The 7,024-nt window shown below is 41.9% G+C and overlaps 1 pseudogene; it reads right to left on the bottom strand.

The window, feature by feature from the left end:
- Positions 1-353: 353 nt before the first annotated feature.
- Positions 354-602, bottom strand: LOC108176949 (cyclin-dependent kinases regulatory subunit 2 pseudogene; annotated as a pseudogene).
- Between the last annotated feature and the right edge of the window lie 6,422 nt (positions 603-7,024).

Genomic DNA, 7,024 nt, shown 5'->3' with positions numbered 1-7,024 from the left:
GAGATGCATTAATAGCTCATTTATTTGGTGTCTTTCCAATTTCTTAATGTAGGCACCAATTGCTTTCAACTTTCCTCTTAACACTGCTTTTTTGTATCCCGTAAGTTATTTTTTTAACATGCAACATACAAACTTCATTTAACACAACAGGGAAGTCAACCAGGCACTTCCATCAAGGAGATGGGCCAGGGGACACCTCTCTAACTATAACTAACTGCAGCTGCATTAACTGAGCTGTGAAGAATACAGCTGCCACACAGGCATGGATGAAGATCTGTACACTCCAGTATTCACTGAATACTACCTTATATACACATATACAGTAAATTGGGAAGGTCCGACGTCTCCTGCACACTTCATTTCTGTTGCTCTTTTTGGAAGAGGTCATCTAAGGAGAAGAATATGTGGCTCTGGCTCATGAATCATGTAGTGAACCCATCCCAGACTCTGCTGCACACCAAGTCGCCTCCATTCCTCTTCAGACATCAGGTGGGTTTTGGGTACTTGTTTGGAGAGTTCTCTGGGTAACATGACATGCCGGTACTCGTAGTGCTCATCGAAGTACTTGTCCAAGTAATAAATCTGCTTGTGAGCCATCCTGCCGGCGCATAGTGGACAGGCAGAGAAAAAGAAGAGCATGAAGAGTGGGCACAGCCACCGCACGTCCAACTCCGACCAAGGCAATGACTCAACTGAGACCTAAGTTTTTTTTTTTTTAATATAAGATTTTATTTATGTATTTGAGAGGTAGAATTATAGACAGAGAAGAGAGAGAGAGAAATTTTCCATCCACTGGTTCACTCCCCAAATGCCCACAAAGGCTGGAGCTGAAACAATTGGAAGCCAGGAGCTATTGTTTTCTAGATCCTTGTGATGCATTGACAGCTTATTTATTTGGTGTCTTTCCAAATTCTTGCATTAGGCACCAATTGATATAAACTTTTCTCTTAACACTGCTTTTGCTGTATGCCATAAGTTTTGATATGTTGTATTGTCATCTTTATTTGTTCCTAGATATTTTTTTTTGTTTCCTCTTTTGATCTTCGATGAGCTACTATTCACTCAGAAGCTCTGTTCTGTCTCCATGTGTTTGTATATGCTCTAGAAATTCTTGAGTTGCTGATTTTCAGCTTCATTGCATTGTGGTCTGATAAGATGAATGGTATGATTTCAATTTTTTGAATATGCTGAGACTATCCTTATGGCTTAATATGTGGTGAATCCTAAAGAATGTTCCATGCACTGGTCAACATAATGTGTATTCTGTGGCTTTGGGGTGGAATGTTCTGTAGGTATATGTTGGATCCATTTAGTCTATACTGTTGATTAACTCTGCTGTTTCCTTATTGATTTTTTTGTCTGATTGATCTATCGCTGAAAGTGGGGTTTTGAAGTCCACCATTACTATTGTATTTGAGTTTATATCTCCCTTTTAATCCATTAACATTTCTTTTACATAGTCAGGTGCCCTGTAGATAGGTGTGTATACACTTATGAGAGTCATATCTTCCTCTTGAATTAATCATTAATCATCTTACAGTATACTTCTTTTGTCTCTTTAAGTAGTTTTTGTGTTAAACTCTATTTTTTCTGTTATTAGGATGGCTACACTAGCACTTTTTTGGTTTCTGTTAGCAAGGATTATCTTTTCTATCCTTTCATTTTCAGTCTGTGTGCATCTTTGTAGGTAAAGTGTGTTTCTTGTAGACAGTATATAGATGGATTGTTCTTTTTTAATCCATTCAGCCTGTCTGTGTCTTTTAATTGGAGAGTTGAGACCATTTACATTCAGGGTGGCTATTGTTAAGTATTGATTTTGCCCTGCCATATTTTCATTAATAGTCCAATTTTTTAACTTTGGGTTACCTTTGTACTTTTACTGGGTCATTTCCTAAATTCATTTTCTTTCATGGTGATGTTCTTATTTCTGTGTGTAGTACATCCTTTAGCATCTTTTGCAGGGCTGGGCAGGTAGTTACAAATTCTTTCATTTTCTGTTTGCTGTGGAAGATATTCATTTCTCCTTCATTCATAAATGAGAGCTTTGCAGGGTACAATATTCTGGGTTGATAGTTTTTTTCCTCTTAGAACTTGAAATATATTTCACCATTCTCTCCTTAAGATTTCTGATGAGAAGTCTGCAGTGAGTCTATTTGTGTTTCCTCTGAAAGTGATTTGGCATTTCTCTCATGAACATTTTAAGATATTGTCTTTTTTTAAAGATTTATTTATTTTTATTTGAAAGTCAGAGTTACACAGAGAGAGGAGAGCCAAAAAGAGAGAGAGAGGTCTTCTATCCCCTGGTTCACTACCCAATTGGCCACAATGTCTGGAGCTACACTGATCCGAAGTCAGGAGCCAGGAGCTTCTTCTGGGTCTCCCCTGTGGGTGTAGGGGCCCAAGGACCTGGGCCATCTTGTACTGCTTTCCCAGGCCACAGCAGAGAGCTGGATCAGAAATGGAGCAGCCAGGACATATGGGATGCTGGCGCTTCAGACCAGGGCATTTACCCGCTGCACCACAGTGCCGGCCCCAAGATATTGTCTCAATGTTTTACTGTGGGGAGTTTTACTACAATATGTCATGGTAAAGATCTTTTCTGTCTGTATCTATTGGGAGTTCTGTGTATTTCCTGTACTTGAATGTATCTTTCTTTTTCCAGATAAGGAAAGTTTTCTGCTATTGTTTCATTAAGGCCCTCTAATCCTTACTCTATTTCCCTGCCTTCTGGAACACCTAGAATCTGTGTTTTTGGTCATTTGATAGTATCTTGTAGATCTCTAACCATGTTTTTTAGCTTTTGAATTTTTTCTTTTTTTTTTTTTAATTTGATTGTAATATTTCCAGAAATTTTTCTTCTGTGTGGTCTGATAAGATGAATGGTATGATTTCAATTTTTTGAATATGCTGAGACTATCCTTATGGGTTAATATGTGGTGAATCCTAAAGAATGTTCCATGCACTGGTCAACATAATGTGTATTCTGTGGCTTTGGGGTGATATTCTTTATTCTATCTATTTATTTATTTATTTATTTATTTATTTATTTATTATTATCTATTTATTCTATTCCCATTGCACTTTTTACCTGATTTATTGAATTCTTCATTTGTAGTGTTTCATTTTGACTTCTCTTTAATATCTCAATTTCTTGGGGGAACTTTTCATTTAGATCACAAATTTGCTTCTGATTGCTTCTAAGTAATCTGGCAATTAATTTTCTCAATTCCATTTCTGGCATATCCTCTATCTCTTCATCTTCACCTTCTATTATTGAAGAGTTGTAGTTTTCCTTTGGGTGCCATAGTGTCTTCCTTTTGTTATTTAGCATTTTTTCTTTGTTTTTAACCATTTGCATATTTTTCTTTCTTTTTTTTTTTTTTTTGTTGGGTTGCTTTACTCTTTGTGTCTTTGTGATTTAGTGAGATGTCTATATTTTTAGGGAGTTCAAAAAGGTGAGTGCTGGATGTGTCCTGTGCTCCAGGGTGGAGGGAGTATCCAATGTAAGGCCCTCATGGGGCTTTTTAGCTTTCCTCTGGTCTTTGGTTGGAAGAAACTGTTCATTTCAGTTGGTGTGACCCACCCTTTTCCTCACAGTTTTGGGATGCCCCAGTGTTAGTCTCTGATGTATTCAGGGTCATATTGCCCTCCATAAAGGACTGTGCCTCTAATCTGTGCAGACTTTCTTGTGGTGGGTGAGGTTTCCCTCTGTTACAAGCTGCTATATGTCTTTGCATTGCAAGCAGATGCATGGAGCCCCGCCTACTGGAGCCCAGCTCACTGATCAATCTTGGTGGTGGCAGGTATGAGCACCAGTACACAGAGCCCTGCCTACTAGAGCCTGGCTCGCTTCTCAATGCTGGAAATTTTAGATATTCAGAACTTCTCTTTGTTGTACTGCTTGCTTGGTGGGGAAGAAATTTTTCTGAAATGCTGTGGTCCTCATTCCCAGATAGTGTGGTGAGGTGGCCCTGCAATTGATAGGCGTGTGCATGGGAGGCAAAGGAGGCAGTCCCCTGCCTACATTCGAAAATGTAAACAAAAAAATGGCTTCTCCCAGAGAGTTGCAGATCCAGGTGGGGTGGGGAAAGGGAGGAGATGGGCAGAGGGATGCTCTTCCTGTTTGTTCCTCTATACTTTCTCTTTTTTTCCCCACATGGAACTTCAAAATAAGTTCACTAAGCTCTCCCTCCCACTGCTATTTGCAGCTCTATGAACGCATGATTTCCCATCTTACCTGGTCCTCTGGGGGCTGGTGCCAACCTCCTTGGTCTGAGTGTCCGCTGCTTCCCTTTCTTATTTGCTCTTTCAGCGTAGACCTGCCCTCTCTCTGTCACCCTCCTGGGCTTCCCATTGAGAATTTCCCAAGGCTCTATCTCTAATGTGAATCTTCTCCCCCCCCCTTTTTTTTGACAGACAGAGTGGACAGTGAGAGAGAGAGAGAGAGACAGAGAGAAAGGTCTTCCTTTGCCATTGGTTCACCCTCCAATGGCCGCCGCAGATGGCACGCTGCGGCCGGTGCACCACGCTGATCTGAAGGCAGCAGCTGGGTGCTTCCTCCTGGTCTCCCATGGGGTGCAGGGCTCAAGCACTTGGGCCATCCTCCACTGCACTCCGGGGCCATAGCAGAGAGCTGGCCTGGAAGAGGGGCAACCGGGACAGAATCCAGCGCCCCGACCAGGACTAGAACCCGGTGTGCCGGCACCGCTAGGTGGAGGATTAGCCTGTTGAGCTGTGGTGCCAGCTTTTCTCTCCTTTTTAACCATCTATTTTGCCCCGTGTGACTAAGATGGTCCTGTTGCTATATCACCATCTTGGGACCACCCCTATAAATTCTAATTATTGAGAGCATGGGGTAATTTTTCTGTGTAAGGTATCCTGACTGCCCACAACTTGGAAATATTAGTTGCTCAATGTATGCTTTTTTTTTTTTTGACAGGCAGAGGTAGACACACAGAGAGAGAGAGAGAGAGAGAGAGAGAGGTCTTCCTTTTCCATTGGTTCACTCCACAAATAGCCATTACTGCTGGCACGCTGCTCCAATCTGAAGCCAGGAGCCAGGTGCTTCCCCCTGGTCTCCCATGTGGGTGAAGGGCTCAAGCACTTGGGCCATCCTCCACTGCACTCCCGGGCCACAGCAGAGAACTGGACTGGAAGAGAAGGTACAAGGATAAAATCCGGCTCCCCAACTGGGGCTAGAACCAAGAATGCTGGTGCCGCAGGCCGAGGATTAGCCAAGTGAGCCGCAGTGCCAGCCCAATGTATGCTTTTTCTAAAGATTATTTATTTATTTGAGAAGTAGAGTTACAGACAGTGATAGGGAGAAACAAAGAGAAAGGTCTTTCTTAATGTCTGTTGGTTCACTCCCCAATAGGCGCGATTGTTGGAGCAGTGTCGATCCGAAGCCAGGAGCCAGGTGCTTCCTCCCAGTCTCCCATGTGGGTGCAGGGGCCCATGAACTTGGGCCATCTTCTACTGCTTTTCCAGGCCAAAGCAGATAGCTGGATTGGAAGAGGAGCAGCTGGGACTAGAACCGGCGCCCATATAGAATGCTGGTGCCACAGGCAGAGGATTAACCTACTGTGCTACAGCGCTGGCTCCTCAATGTATGTTTTTATATAGATTGGTCCTGATGGGATCCTCTTCTTGAAATGGGAAGAGAACTCATCTAGGACATCTGGGGATCTCATGTGTCTTCCTTAGCAGCAAGGTTTTTAGACCCTGGCCATGGGAGTTTCCAATTCTGCCCTTGTAAGATGAGTTCTTAGGGGACCGATGACTACAAATAACCTTTAGTTCTGAAGTTTAACTTACTCTATCTATATTCTTTCACATACAGTACTAAGAGTTGCCAAGGGATTCTGCAACCCAATTCATTTTGCAAAATATAGCCAATGGTAGAACTGAAAATAGTGCTTGTATATCTATCACAAACTTTACTAAAATATTCCTTCCCCTTCACTCCTTCACCCTAAGACAAGATACCTGGGCAGACTAATTAGAAGAGTCAGTGGGGCCAGTGCCATAGTGCAGTAGATTAATACTCCGCCTGTGGCACCGGTATCCCATATGGACACCAGTTCTGATCCTGGCTACTCCTCTTCTGATCCAGCTCTCTGATGTGGCCTGGGAAGGCAGTAGAGGATGTTCCAAGTGCTTGGGCCCCTGCACCCACGTGGGGGACTGAGAAAAAACTCCTGGCTCCTGGTTTCAGATTGGCACAGCTCACTGTGGCCATTTGGGGAGTGAACCAACGAAATGAAGACCTTTCACTCTGTCTCTCTCTCTCTCTCTCTCACTGTCTTTAACTCCACCTGTCAAATAAATAAATAAAATCTTTTAAAAAATAAAAATAAAAGAGTTAGTGAAAGGATAGACAGCACCTATGTGCTAGACACTAATCAGAATTGCAAACTCCACCCAAAGGAGAGGTTGCTCACTAGCTACTTGTTTCATAAAATAATAAACCCTCCCCCCAAAACCCAAAACTCAAAAAGCATGAAAGTGTGCTATTATTCACTTCAGGCTTGTACTAAAAAACTATCTTATTTCAAGCTGCTTTATTAGACTATTGTCTGTAACCAGCATTTGTCTTTGTCCTGAATTAAGGATCCTCAAGGACATGGATTATAGGTGCATCATTTTTGTATATCACCTGTCATCTTGCCACAAGAAAATAGGTATATACATTTTTAATGATGGTAATAATAAAGCCACCTAGACCTTCTGTTTGGAAATTTTGACTGCATGCTCCCAAGTAGCATTCAGATTTTCCACATTGCTATGCCTGAAGCCTTAACATGACACAAAGGGCGAATATTCACAAGTTCCAAGAGGGATTCAATAGAATGTAAATGTTCATAAAAAATTCTGCTTTGAATCTCTCTGGATTTACTGTCTAATGAAAATGACAGAATCAAGAAAGTCTGTGTGTTGTAGGGTTAATCTACATTCAGGGTTATCTTTCTTTGTGTCTGGCTAAGGAAGATATCTATTTTTAACAGACTTTGGCCAGCACTGCCTA

The sequence above is a fragment of the Oryctolagus cuniculus genome, chromosome 3 (assembly GCF_964237555.1).
Source record: "Oryctolagus cuniculus chromosome 3, mOryCun1.1, whole genome shotgun sequence".
Taxonomy (NCBI): Eukaryota; Metazoa; Chordata; class Mammalia; order Lagomorpha; family Leporidae; genus Oryctolagus; species Oryctolagus cuniculus.
The sequence above is the reverse complement of the archived record's forward strand: the minus strand, read 5'-3'. Positions and strand labels throughout refer to the sequence as shown.